Below are 13,774 nucleotides of genomic sequence, written 5' to 3' on the forward strand. Positions count from 1 at the left end.
ACGGGAAAAATGTGCCACTTTACAGGCATACTATAAACACCCCCCAGGCACAATTTTTAAAGGAGTATTTCATTTTTATTGTTTCACTTTAAGCATTAAAAAATCACTACTCCCAAAAAAAAAAGCCGTTTTAAAAAAAAAAATGTTGGCAGGACCCAGGTCCCCAAACACTTTTTATGACAATAACTTGCATATAAGCCTTTAAAATGAGCACTTTTGCTTTTTCATGTTCGAGTCCCATAGACTTGAACGGTGCTTGTGTGTTCTTCCAAATTTTTTGCCTGTTTGGTATGTTCTGGTGCGAACCTAACCGGGGGTGGGGTGGGTGGATGTTCGGCTCATTGCTATAGGGCAGCACAAAACCTTAATACACCACTGATAATGGGTCATAAGTGTAATGAGGCGATGAGAGGATTTGCAGAAGATCTGATTTCAGTAGGAGACTTCATCCAAGTTCTCTTATCTGCAAAACATAATGCTGTAGCCAAACCAACAATAAAGACTTGCGAATACCACAAGTATGAGTTTCCAGTGATATTTACTTTGCAGCTGCTTTCAGGTTTGAAAGGAAAAAATGGAGCATTGTTAGATCTTAACCATACTTAGCTCAAGTGGCTACATTCTAATCTTTGCTTGGCAGACCCCTTCCCCTGTAACATAATATTGATCTGAACTTTATCTGTCTGGATCCAGGTTGAAGCCTGCAGTTGAAAGTAAAAAAAGATAAATCATTGCTCTGTTTTCACAGGGTTATGGTATCTTTTCTTTAAAAGTAGAACTAGGCACTATGGTCAGTGCTGCTTGAGGCAGTACTTAACATGCCATCCTCCACTTCTGGCTGCCATAGTAATTAGCTTAACCCCCTCATGGTTCCTGGTTTTACCTGTGGACGCTTGAGAAATGGCACAGCGATGCAATATTAGTATTCATGTACTTAGTACCGAGCTAATACAAAGACAGGAGAGATGCTTGTGGGGAGCGAAATTATGTAGACCAGGAAAGCCCTTCACCTATGCCCATACTAATAAGCTATTTACATATTCTCAACAAGCAGCATACAATGTCGTAAATAGGCCATTACTGATCTAGCTGCTTTTAAAGAGGAAGTAAACCCTGATGGGTTTTACTTTCTGTTTTGTTCCCTGCAAAGTAAAAGCATAATGGGCTAGTGTGCATCGCATACTAGCCCATTATGTGCCACTTAACTGCAAATGAAGCCCGCAATGTCCCCGATGTCCCCACTTTTGGTGGCATCCATCTTCACCCCTCTTCCATCCAGGGCCATGGACTCTGGCTCTGTGACTGGTCGGAGTCTCGTGAAGTCACTCCCGCACATGTGCGCCGGAGCCGCCGTTCAGGGCACGAGCCCCTTAGAAATGGCACAATCGTGCCCTTTCTTCACTGCACATGCGCTAATGCTGTCGGCGGCAGCGTAAATGGTAAATATCTCCTAGTTATCTGCAAGTTTAGGAGAAATTTCCAGTATCTACAGGTAAGCCTTATTAAAGGCTTACCTGTAGGTAAAAGTGGTGTAACTAGGTTTACAACCACTTTAATGTAAAGTTATTCATTATCAAAGATCCTCATAGGTCACAACAGGTCTCAGTCAGTTTATTTTTTTCTTGTTTTTTGTGTAGCACCCTCCTAGGTAGGTGCTAAGATAGCTATGTAGCAGGTGCCTCACTCTGTCACCCGCGACCCCCACTAAGCTGGCCACCGCGATGTACACAGGCTTCCCAGCCTGAATTAGGGAGAGAGCTGCCTGTCAGTCCCTGTATGGGCTTTTCACCCCCCTCCCTCTCCTCACTGACTCACACAGAGCTGTTCACTCTGCAGCCTCCCATGTGCTCCTATTGGCAGTAGAGGAGCCAATTAAAGACACAGTTACAGCAGCCAAGCAGAGGGACTGTACTAAGCTGCAGGAAGCAGCTGCGAAGGACTCTGGAATATGAAGTCTCAGCACAGAGCGGCCTCACTGACTTTTAAAGAGGCAGGACTACAAATCCCAGGATGCTCTGCTGGCAGGAAAGAAGAGACTCCATTTTGAATTCTAGAGAAGAATTCAGTCAGCATGAGGCAGAGTAAGATATCAGACCTGAGGGAGAGATGCTGTGTCTCAGGTGATTTCACTGCGCAATTCAGGCCTCCACCGCCAGTCAGGACATCCAGCCTGAGAGAGGGGGTTCCCAGGTGCACATCTAGGCGCACCTGCATTGACGTTCCAGTGTGAGGTGACCAGTGGGGTCGCCAGGAGAGCCTGCTTGTTCCAGGACGTTCGCTTGGGCCTTGACCGCAGGATCTGGGTGAGAGGGCTTTTGCCCATTTGCAGGAAACAGGGACACTGCACCACAGAAGGAGTTAATTGAACACGGTATACAGACATCATTGCTGGTAGTCATCTTGCTGACACTTGTACATACTTGCCAACAGTCCCGATTTTCCCGGGACAATCACGATTTTTGGACCCTCATCCCAATTTCAGCTTGTTCCTATTACTTTCCCGGGTTTTTGTTTTTTTTTTCCCAGGAAAATCGGGAATGTTTTGGGCTAAAAATGGCAGCGGGCTACACAAAGATGGCCGCTGCCTTTGCCAGGAGTATTGTTTCCCCTTGTGTTCAGTGGAGAGGAGAGGGCAGCCAATCTGCTTCTCTCTTCAGTGCTGCAGGGATTGGAGACCCCTCCCCTCTCCACTGAACACAGCAGGAAGAGATCAGCCGCCGCCAACCCCCGTGGAGCAACATGTGACCGCTCCCCTTCAGGTTACTAGTGATGGCTCAGATCCTCCTTCCAGTATATGAGAAGGCAAAGCAAAGTGAGTGAGGAAAAATGTCATGCTGATTAACCTGCCTAGATACTTGTTTTTTTTATTGTTAATGCCAATGTGGCTTTCCTGGAAGAGCCATGTAATTCCAAGGTGATTTATTAAGGGGTTACTCTGAGATGTTTGCCTGAGATTGTTATATTTATGTCCATGGCTTTATTATTTGTGCCTGCCCTGGGTGTAAACCAATTTACCGAGGAACTACAAGAGCCAGCATGCCTGGTTTGTTTTTATACTAAAATGGCATCTCATCCAGCATAGACACCATTAGATACAAAAAGTAGTTTGTAGAATTACAAGAACCAACAAGACTTGTTTGCTATATAATGACATTGCATCACCCAGCATGGTCTAGGGTCCCTGATACTAGTGACACCAGGAGATAAGTGGTCTCTAGAACTACAAGAGCCAGCATGCACTGGGGGACTTGGTATGATTACAGTATTTACAGATAACTAGGCTGAGGAACTACAAGAGCCAAGATGCCTTGTTTGCTATATAATGACATTGCATCATCCAGCATGATCTGGGGTCCCTGATACTAGTAACACCAGGAGACACGTTGTCTGTAGAACTACAAGAGCCAACATTCACCGGGGTACTTGGTAAACGTTGCCACATTTACAGATATCTAGTCTATAGAACTACAAGAGCCAGTATTCACCGGGGTACTTAGTATGTTGGTATGATTGCAGCATTTACAGATAACAAGGCTTAAGAACTACAAGAGCCAGGATGGGTTGTTTGCTATATAAAGACATTGCACCATTCAGCATATGTGATCTGTAGAACTACAAGAGCCAGCATGCCTTATTTGCTACATAATGGCATTGCATCATCCAGCATGGTCGTACCCCACAGCATGCTGCCTCTTGAAGTTCTACAGACGACTTATCTTCTGCTGTCACTTACCAAGGACCCTAGACCACGTTGTATGATGCAATGTTAGTGTATAGCAAGCAGGGCAGGCTGGCTCTTGTAGTTCTGTTCTATAGCCAATGTATCTGTAAATGCTGTAACTTGCATTAGGTACCCCAGTGATTGCTGGTTCTTCTTATTCTGTTGATTGTTTAACACATGCCACCACTTCTCCCCCCCCCCCCCCAGTGCATGCTGGCTCTTGCAGTTCTTTATCCCATTTATCTCCTGCTGTCTCCTGTACCAGGGACCATAGACCATGCTGGGTAATGCAATGTCATTATATAGCAAACAAGGCATGCTGGCTCTTGTAGTTCTTCACCCTAGTTTGTACCAAGTACTCCAGTGCATGCTGGATCTTGTAGTTCTACAGACCACTAATCTCCTGGTGTCACTAATATCATGGACCCAAGACCATGCTGAGTGATGCAATGTCATTATATAGCAAACAAGGTGTGCTGACTCTTGTAATTCTTCAGCCAAGCTATCTGTAAATGCTCTAATTATACCAAGTACCCTAATGCATTCTGGCTCTTGTAGTTGTATAGACTAGTTTTCTTTGGATGCTACCTCTTATACCAAGAACCCTAGATCATGCTGGTTCTTGTAGTTCTATAGACTAGATATCTGTAAATGTGGCAACGTTTACCAAGCACCCCAGTGAATGCTGGCTCTTGTAGTTCTACAGACAACGTGTCTCCTGGTGTTACTAGTATCAGTGACCCCAGACCATGCTGGATGATGCAATGCCATTATGTAGCAAACAAGGCATGCTGGCTCTTGTAGTTCTACAGATCAGTCCTATGCCTACATACGTTTGCAAGTAGGTGTCCCTCATTCCCATTGCAAAATGTTGGGAGGTATGCTATGAAGCTTAAAGAGGAACTGCAGTCTGCTCACATAATTTGTAATGAAAATATCCTTGCCATTCTGAAGCGTCCCTACAACTACTTTGCATATTATTTTATATATACTGTGATTCTGTACTTGCCAAATATGCTGCAAAAATCTCCCTCCACTGAGTCTGTCAGCAACTGTTTTCATACTTGGCACCAGTCCTGATTTTCCCGGGACAATCCAGATTTTTGGACCGTTGTCCCGATTTAAGCTTGTCCCGATTATTTTCCCGGGATTTTGCTTTTTTTCCCGGGAAGATCTTCTGGACACGGCTGCTACATGTGACCTCCAGACTGGGTTTTCATCCTCCCCAGCATGTTGCTGGTGCCCTTCCATGTTCCACCAGGCAGTGGTTAGTGTAGTGGGTATTGTAGTAAGTAGTGTAGTGTAGTGGGTGTTGTAGTAATCAGTGTAGTGGGTGGTGTAGTGTAGTGGGTGTTGTAGTAATCAGTGTAGTGTAGTGGGTGTTCATAGTGTAGTGGGTGTTGTAGTAATTAGCGTGGTGTTGTAGTGTAGTGGGTGTTGTAGTGGGTGGTGTAGTAATCAGCGTAGTGTAGTGGGTGTTCATGTTGTAGTGTAGTGGGTGTTGTAGTAATCAGTGTAAACCTGATGCAAGGACGGACTCTGCTGGGGGCACATGATGGCATCTGGAATTCTGCATTATGGTGAGTTGAATGATTTAATTTTATATTACAATGTAATAATAGAAATAATGCACTTCAATCATCCTGACACCATAACAACCATGGTGCCGGGATGATTGAAGCGCTAACACCAGGTGTTTGGAGTATCTTTATCTGCTGATTGTTAAACTCTGGAATACACATATTTCTATTGTGGTGTAGGATCTGAGGCTGCTGTCCCTCCATCCCTCTCCCCCCCCCCTTTCCCCCTTTCCCTCTCCATCCCTCATTCATCTCAAACTCTAACCACACCCCCTTTGAGCCACGCCCATTTAAGCCGCACCCAACCATTTTGCATAAACCACGCCTATTTTCCCCACATTTTTACTTTTTCCCTGTGCCACACCTACAAACGCATGCCCCGCCCCTAATTATAATGCGACTCCGCCTACAGCCAAAAAAGTGCCCCTAAAATTTTTTTTACAATGTTGGCAACTATGCTTGTAGTGCCACAGGGATAAAGTATAAGACCATCCATTTCTGGGGACACTGTATACAGACATCATTGTCCTCTCATCCTGCTGAGAAAGATCCTGCCTGCTTCATTTGATAATCTGGGTCAGTTGTGTTGTTTGACCCTGTTATCAAGGAGTTTAAGTGCACCTACAAAAGTGGCTAGCTGAAGACACAAAGTTTTATCATTTCTGCAAAAGGACTGAAGCTCCTGGTGCCATACGGATCCACACACACATATTCAGGGCTCTGTATATGCAGTGGGTGTGTGGGACAGCTTATCTAGGAGGTTAAGCCATTGCATGTTGATTTGAATAAAGTGTTTAAAGTTGGGCCCGTGGTGTCAGGGGACAGGAGAGAGAGGCCTGACACAAAGAGGGTCATTCTTCTGCTCCCCTCCTGCCTGGACTCATAGAGCCAACCTGAGTAAAGGTAGCCAATCTGATTTAAAGTTTCATATTGTGCTTTATTTACCATTTAAGTGTGCCTCTGCTCTTGGGGACATTCTCAGGTTTGGAAACCCCTGAAAGTAGCTTGAATATAGGATTGAGAGCTATATTGCTCTTAAATCTCAGTTATTGCTCTCTAGTTGATTACTTGAATATATACTGTTACTGTCTGTGATTCTTTCACAGAAATATTGCAGTAAAGACAATTTCTGAGTTTTATTATAACGTGTGTGTTTCTCATTGGTTATTGCATTTACACTATTGCCAGGTGTGCCAGAGGGGGCTGAGGCTGTTAATAGGGTTGAGAGGCAGTGTAACAGACTGAACAAACAAAAGCAGCTCCTTCAGGGATATCACTACAGTTAGATAAGGGTTAATGTTGTTTTTGACAGGTACATTCAGTTGCCACACTGTAGTCAGTGTGGCTGTGATTTCTGTTGAGGTAAAAACATAGTTTGGCTCACTGTACCTAGTGAGCTGCAATTGTTTAGTCAGGTCTGATCTGTAATCTCCGCTGCTGATAGCCTGCTGGATAGCTCTCTCTGTATCCTGGCAACTTGAGAAGTTTCTGGATGATAGGTGTGGATCTATGCTGATAGCAGCATGACTATTGATACAGCCCTGGTCTATCCCAGAGAGGCAGGCTCTGAAGGCAGGCTGGGAAACTGTATATATTCTTAGAGCACACAGAGCTGGGGGTCTTGTCCAAGGGTGGAGGAGTCCAGCCTGAGGGGGGCATGCTGCCCTCTCAGGCACAGGCTGCCATATGGAGGCCTCAGGTGGATGACCTGAGGGAGGTCTACAGAGACCAGGCTGCTTAGAAGAAGCTGACTGAAGGGAGCTATCTGCCACAGATTTGTCTGGTATGGTACCTCTTGGAGGGCATCGCTTGGAATATTGTAAGGAGGCATCCATGTGTCCTTGGGCCTTGTGAGTACAGACATTGTTGGATATTGGGGGCCTTGTCTTCCAGATACCCCTCTGGTGCCTTTTTATAGTCAGCTATGGGTCTATTAAAGAGGACACCAGCTGGTGTTTTGAAGAGCTTTGTCCAGTTACTTTACTACTTAAAGGGACTTTTCTCTACCGACTCTTCTTCTAGTACTTAAGCTAAAAGGAAGATTAAGTCCTCAGTTGTACATAGTTCGTATTCTTGGAGTATCCCACCACTTCCCTCATCCCTATCCAAATTCTCGAAAAATAAAAACAACATCCCCGCAACTGGTCTTTGGAAAAAAAGTGAATGAGTCTGTTGGGTACCTGGTTGTGGGGCTGTTAGAATATTATTCCAAATTCATAATTCGGCACTTATAGGTGTAATATTATATTCATGGCAAGCTTGCAAAACATATTTGGTTTTATGATTAATCATGATAAATAGAGTATGTGTGAATGACCTTGATCAATAGATTTGACATGATTCTTCTTCTAAAACTGAGCATTGCTGGATTTTTCTGGTGTAGCCAATTTGAGTATGACATTTAAGGTATCTTGGTATAGAATGTCATGAGAAGACAAAAATAGACACGTGTCCACGTAGCTAAAGGAATATACATTGTGGATTATATACTGTTAAGTTAAGTTAGTTTGAAGTTCCAGTCATATTAATAAGTACTAGTATATAGTTACTTAATGTAAAGTTGATAATATGTGTTCATATTATATAGATGTTTGGTTATATGACATTACATGATCAGTACATTACTTCAAGTATGGAGTGTTACATGTGGGCTTGTCAATCCTATGCTATATATGACTCTGAGTTAGAATCTTATCTTGTATAGCATATTGCTAAAGTTAGCAGATATGAATATGTGCCATACAAGGTTCTAAGTTGGTGTGAGGTTATGACGTTCACACGTTCACATGTAACATATAAAGCCAAAGCTTCCATATTGAAGGACACACAGACACACAGACAGACACACACAGACACATAGTCACTACGATAGATGATACTGACATGTTCACAAGACACTTTGATAAGTTGGGACAGCTGTCAATACTGCCAGAAGACTGAGAACGTCATTTCCTGTTTCTTCTTGGACGATACACAAGACAGCACAGCAGCCATGAAGCACACATGCTTTCATAAGCTTACTACAGCTTTATAACTTTTTATTCTATTTCATATATTTTTACCCACACTGAACTGAACTATTATATTTTTTACATTGTATTTATGATGCCAATTGTGTGACAATAAACTCACACTTTGTTTTAAGTCAGTTTGGCTATCAATGCTATTCATCCTGAAGCGCCTCTGAGATACAAGAATATTTAGATATTAATAATATTCTTCATTTTGGCGAGCCAGACAGTTCCGTCATTTCTCAATTTTTACGGAAATCTCGATCCTTGCTGAGGGGGGAGAGATTAGCGCAGTTTTGCGAATATTCAAGTCTCGAGAAAAAAGACGGTTCAGAACCTATCAACCAAGAGGCGTTTGTGTTACGTCAGATGTGGACAACAGTCCAGTAACAGACGGTTGAAGACGAGAAATTCTTCTAAATACGGTGAGTAAAAGTTATGGAATTTATTGATGAAATAGCGAGAGACAGCAAGCTAGAGTTTAAAGATGTGTCTTTATATCCAAATGACAGTCACTTGTGGAGATATATGTACAATGAATGCTTAAATGCCAATACACAGATTGATAAATCCAGGTTCACTGTACATAAATTACGTAAGAAAATAAATAATGTATTGAAACTAGTGAGAATATTTAACAAGATGATTATTAATATTTTACCTGCCAAAAATGTGTGTACACTAAAGCAGACAGAAACTAACAATGTACAGAACACAGGGAAACATGAAAATTTGTCTCAAGATTCTCTTAATTGTCCAAACTGTGAGATTTTTGTAATTATATAGAGAATCTTGAGGAACAAATTGACTCCAAAACAAATCTTTTGGAAAAGCTTCAGAATGACAGTAGATTGACACAGATTGCTGTAATAACTACAGATGACAAAAAGACTGAATCTAAATGTAAGCAACAATCCTCTTATATTCCGGAAAGTTCGGATATGGAGAATGTTGATGCTACTGATGAAAAAGAAATGAAACATAAAAACTTATTATGTAGAACTGCAAAACTAAAGTTGCAAATACATGACCAACTTATGAAAGTTTTAAAAGACTTTCCTATTTATGACACTGAGGCAACTGTATTTTCCAATTGGGATTTATTTGAAATGTTTGCGGATCGTTTTAATCTGTCAAATGATCAACGCAATTACATATTTCAGTTGTGGGTTCCTGTTAATTTCGCTAAACGAATTAACACACCTGTTATTGATGACGAAGGTCAGGAAAAACAAAATGACGCGACAGATAGACTGCGACAATTATTGCTATGTATGACCGGTGAGCAAATACCGACCATAGAAATGTTAGATCTTTTACAGACTACTGTAGAAGAAAATCCAATTGACTTTAAAATTAAATTTTGCAAGGTTTATGAAATGATATTTGGAGTAGATGATGACAATGACCCAGGTTTAAAAATAGCTTTCATAAAAAAATTTAAATACCTTGACCCAACTTCAGTAGCCATAGCACAGGAACGTCAAAATTTAAATGATATAGTAAGCTTCATTGATAAAATTAGGAGACAATTGAATCAAAGCAATCTCACACATGAGATAGCTATAATTCAATGTGACAAAAATAGTCAGGCTGCAGACATGTCAGAAACGACAGGTCTTGGCAGGAATGACAAGGACAGCTGCAGACAAGTGAGTCAAGGAGAGCCTATCACGTGTCTTTACTGTTATAGATCTGGCCATATGAGAAAACATTGCTGTAAATTTAAGAGAGACTCACAAATACAAACTAAAGATATGGAGAATGAAAAATCAGCTTTTGTACAACCTGTTTTTTCATGTCAAGATAAAATTTTGACTGAATTGCCTTATGCCACTGAAGTCAAACAGATCAGTAATTTGACTGTTATCAGCAGTTCAGACAACACTGTCACTGAAAGAGAGGGTTTATTTCCATTGCCAAAAATAGAATCACATCGGGATTCAATTTCTCTGCCATTACAATATGTAGCACCAATTATTTTGGACGAGAATGGTAGGCCATATATACAATGTTTGCTGAATGGTAAAAACATTAATTGTCTCATTGACAGTGGATCTGAGATTAGCCTTACCAAAGAAAACATACCTGTGAAACCAAATTCTCCTATGTGTAATATAGTGGGTTTTAATAATACAGGTAATTCCACTGCTAGACAGGTATCTAATGTAACATTTGAAGTACCTGGATTAGTGAAAACTAACATTAACATTTGGGTATGTCACAAAGCAGAGAATATACTCGGCATTGATGTAATCAATGAACAAAAATGGGTGATCGATTTGGGTAATAAAAGTATTTGGAAAGATCCATCTAGGCCCAAATCAGTGCTTATTGATCCCTCTGTATACAGTAATGTGGGATCCATTACCAATATGTCTAGAGAACAAAAGTGGCCTGATGTTGATAGTAATTGTGCTTTAAAGGAAGTGGTACAACGTTTTCCAAGTTTGTGGTCAAAGTTCAAAAATGACATTGGAACTTTGAAAAATACTGAATTGAATATTGAGGGAAAAGATCCAGAACCAATTAATCAGTATGAGTTACCACTAGAATCAATTGGTCCACTTTCTGCCATTATTCAAGAGTTTGTACAACTTGGAATTGTAAAGAAAGCTAAATCAGTGGTAAATAACTGTATTTGGCCTATCAAAAATACTGATAATTCATATTCTTTATCAGTTGACTTAAGGACATTGAATAAACATATCACAAATAACCCAGTTCTTCCTGATAAATCTAACTTAAAGTTAAATTTGAATGCTGAGGACAAAGTGTTCTCTGTATTAAAAATTATGAATAGTCATTTTTCCCTTCCTTTAACTACTAGCAGCCAGTACAAACTCGCATTCACATTCAGAAAAGAGACTTATACGTTCACTCGATTAATACCTGGCCTAGGTATTGGTGATGGTATAGTTCATGAAACTATAGCAAAAATACTTTCAAAATTTTCCAGGCCAGACTGTATTTGTCAGCATGTGGATACGATCCTGCTGAGTACTCAGAATATCGATGAACATATTGCTCTTTTGTCTGAGTTGTTTATGATGTTACAGGCTGAAGGTTTAAAATTAAACACGACAAAAGTCCAGCTGATGAAAAGTCAAGTGAAATACCTTCATATGCAAATTAGTCAAGGAAAGAGACAATTGTTGCAAGAAACAGTTAGAGATATCACTGCAATCCCAACTCCAACAACTCATAAGGCATTGCGTCAATTTTTACATAAAATAAATCATTGCAAAGAGTTTGTACACTGTTTCGCAGAAAAAGTTCATCCACTATATAATCTTTTGAGAAATAAAGGTAATATAGTTGACCAATGGGGTCCAAATGAGAAAAATGCTTTTGAAATGTTGAAAAAAGATTTGCAGAATGCTCCAGCATTAAGTACAATAGAGGCTTGTTCTGAAGCATCTTTTGTTTTGAAAACTCATGTATCTGAGAATGCCATCTCAGTAACGTTGTCTCAATTACAAGAAGGTAAGGAGAAAATAATTGCCTATTTCTCCAGAGTTTTATCATTTTTGGAAAAAAACTTTTGAGTCAGGTGTAAAGCAATTGTTAAGTGTTTATTATGCAATTAAAGCTACAGAGAGCATAGTGAAATCAAACAAAATCATTGTACAGACACCTGACTGCTCAATAAAAGGTATTTTTGAGGAAGATAATTTTAAAGAATGTCGTAAAACATATCCTTTATGGTTCAGAGCTTTATCATCCAAACACATTCAGATAGATGTAAAAGGAAGACATCTTCAGGAATGTACACCAGTACATGTTTATACAACTGTATCTGAGAAGTCTTTATCTCAGGTTTCCAGCATAAGAACAGAGGAGGACATTGAACCAGTATTTGTTACTGCAGAACAGTCTAACACTAGAGTAAGAGCTTCAACACAGAATACAGTTACGCACATTTCTAATCTTTTAGAGATGAGAACAGAGACATAGTCCATTGTCATCTCTGGGTGGTACAAAACTTTTCTTTTGTTTGTGAAAACAGAGATTTGTATCATGACCAAAGGAGGTGTTGCGTCCTGTCATACCTAAACTTCACAGTACATATGATTTATAGTTTAGGCCATCTTAGACAGGATAAGGACAGTACATTGTCATACAGAAGTTCTCTTTGAAGGAAAATATAAGATAGTGTTATTTTACATATAGTTTAACAAATTCACAAAGTTATTGTCTCATAATGTTTTAACATTTGTTGGAAAAAAGTTACAAGAATTTAATGAAAATATTTTATGCCTGATTAATGATACTGCATTTCTTTTACAGAAATGGCATCTAAAATCACATAAATATGGAAGATAACAAGCTCATATGAAGAGCAAAGAGAATATCAGGAAAATTCAAAGTTAAAGAAGGAATCCTCTAGGGAAGAATATTGGACAAAAGATTTATACTTCAGATTTATGACTGTTTTATCTTATTCAACAAGATTTTTCTAATCTAACAGAACTTGAAGAAGAAACTTTAAAGACATTTCATGAAGAAAAAATTAATCAGAAGAAACTTTATCTACTATAGATAAACAATTTGGGACTCAAACATTTGTCCACATATACATTTTTTGATAATTCGATTATTCTGATATTAATGTTCATACTAAGTTAGGATTATCATTATTATTTTTATTTATTTTTCCTTATTCATATATTGAATATTTTTAGGTAACAACTGCACACTCATTCTAGTTTATAGAACATCTTTTGTTCATAACTTAAGAAACATATCACTCTTAATAGAACGGAATGGAAAGTTATGACAAGTTTTAGAGTGTAAAGTATATTTCCAAAGAGCTAAAACATTATTTGAGCACAAATATGGAAATATATTATTGCATTATTTATTTTAATAATAATAATAATAATAATAATAATAATTATTATTATTATTATTATTATTATTATTATTAATAATTATAGATATGAGTCATCATTATGTTATACATTTTTAAATTCTATATCATTATTTTAAGATTTTGAATAGATAGATCTAAGAGAAGTTAAAGTAAAAAGAAAAGTGATTAGAAAGGAGAGTTATTTCTAGCTGCTTCAGTTCTGAGGAATATTGTGTTCGATCATTTGATACAAGGACATGTAAATGTGACATGAAAGAGGTTTTGAATGTATTAGAATATTTTGATATGATTAATCATAATTCAGGGGGGATTGTTAGAATTTATTCCAAATTCATAATTCGGCACTTATAGGTGTAATATTATATTCATGGCAAGCTTGCAAAACATATTTGGTTTTATGATTAATCATGATAAATAGAGTATGTGTGAATGACCTTGATCAATAGATTTGACATGATTCTTCTTCTAAAACTGAGCATTGCTGGATTTTTCTGGTGTAGCCAATTTGAGTATGACATTTAAGGTATCTTGGTATAGAATGTCATGAGAAGACAAAAATAGACACGTGTCCACGTAGCTAAAGGAA

At 39.2% G+C, this 13,774-nt stretch overlaps 1 long non-coding RNA gene across 1 annotated transcript; it reads left to right on the top strand.

The window, feature by feature from the left end:
- Positions 1-8,142: 8,142 nt before the first annotated feature.
- On the top strand, positions 8,143-12,875 carry LOC141134604 (uncharacterized). The gene is made up of 2 exons (XR_012243232.1): positions 8,143-8,737; positions 12,603-12,875. It is a non-coding gene; the product is annotated as an uncharacterized lncRNA (long non-coding RNA).
- Positions 12,876-13,774: the final 899 nt, after the last annotated feature.

This window comes from Aquarana catesbeiana, linkage group LG03 (genome assembly GCF_042186555.1).
Source record: "Aquarana catesbeiana isolate 2022-GZ linkage group LG03, ASM4218655v1, whole genome shotgun sequence".
In the NCBI taxonomy this organism is placed as follows: Eukaryota; Metazoa; Chordata; class Amphibia; order Anura; family Ranidae; genus Aquarana; species Aquarana catesbeiana.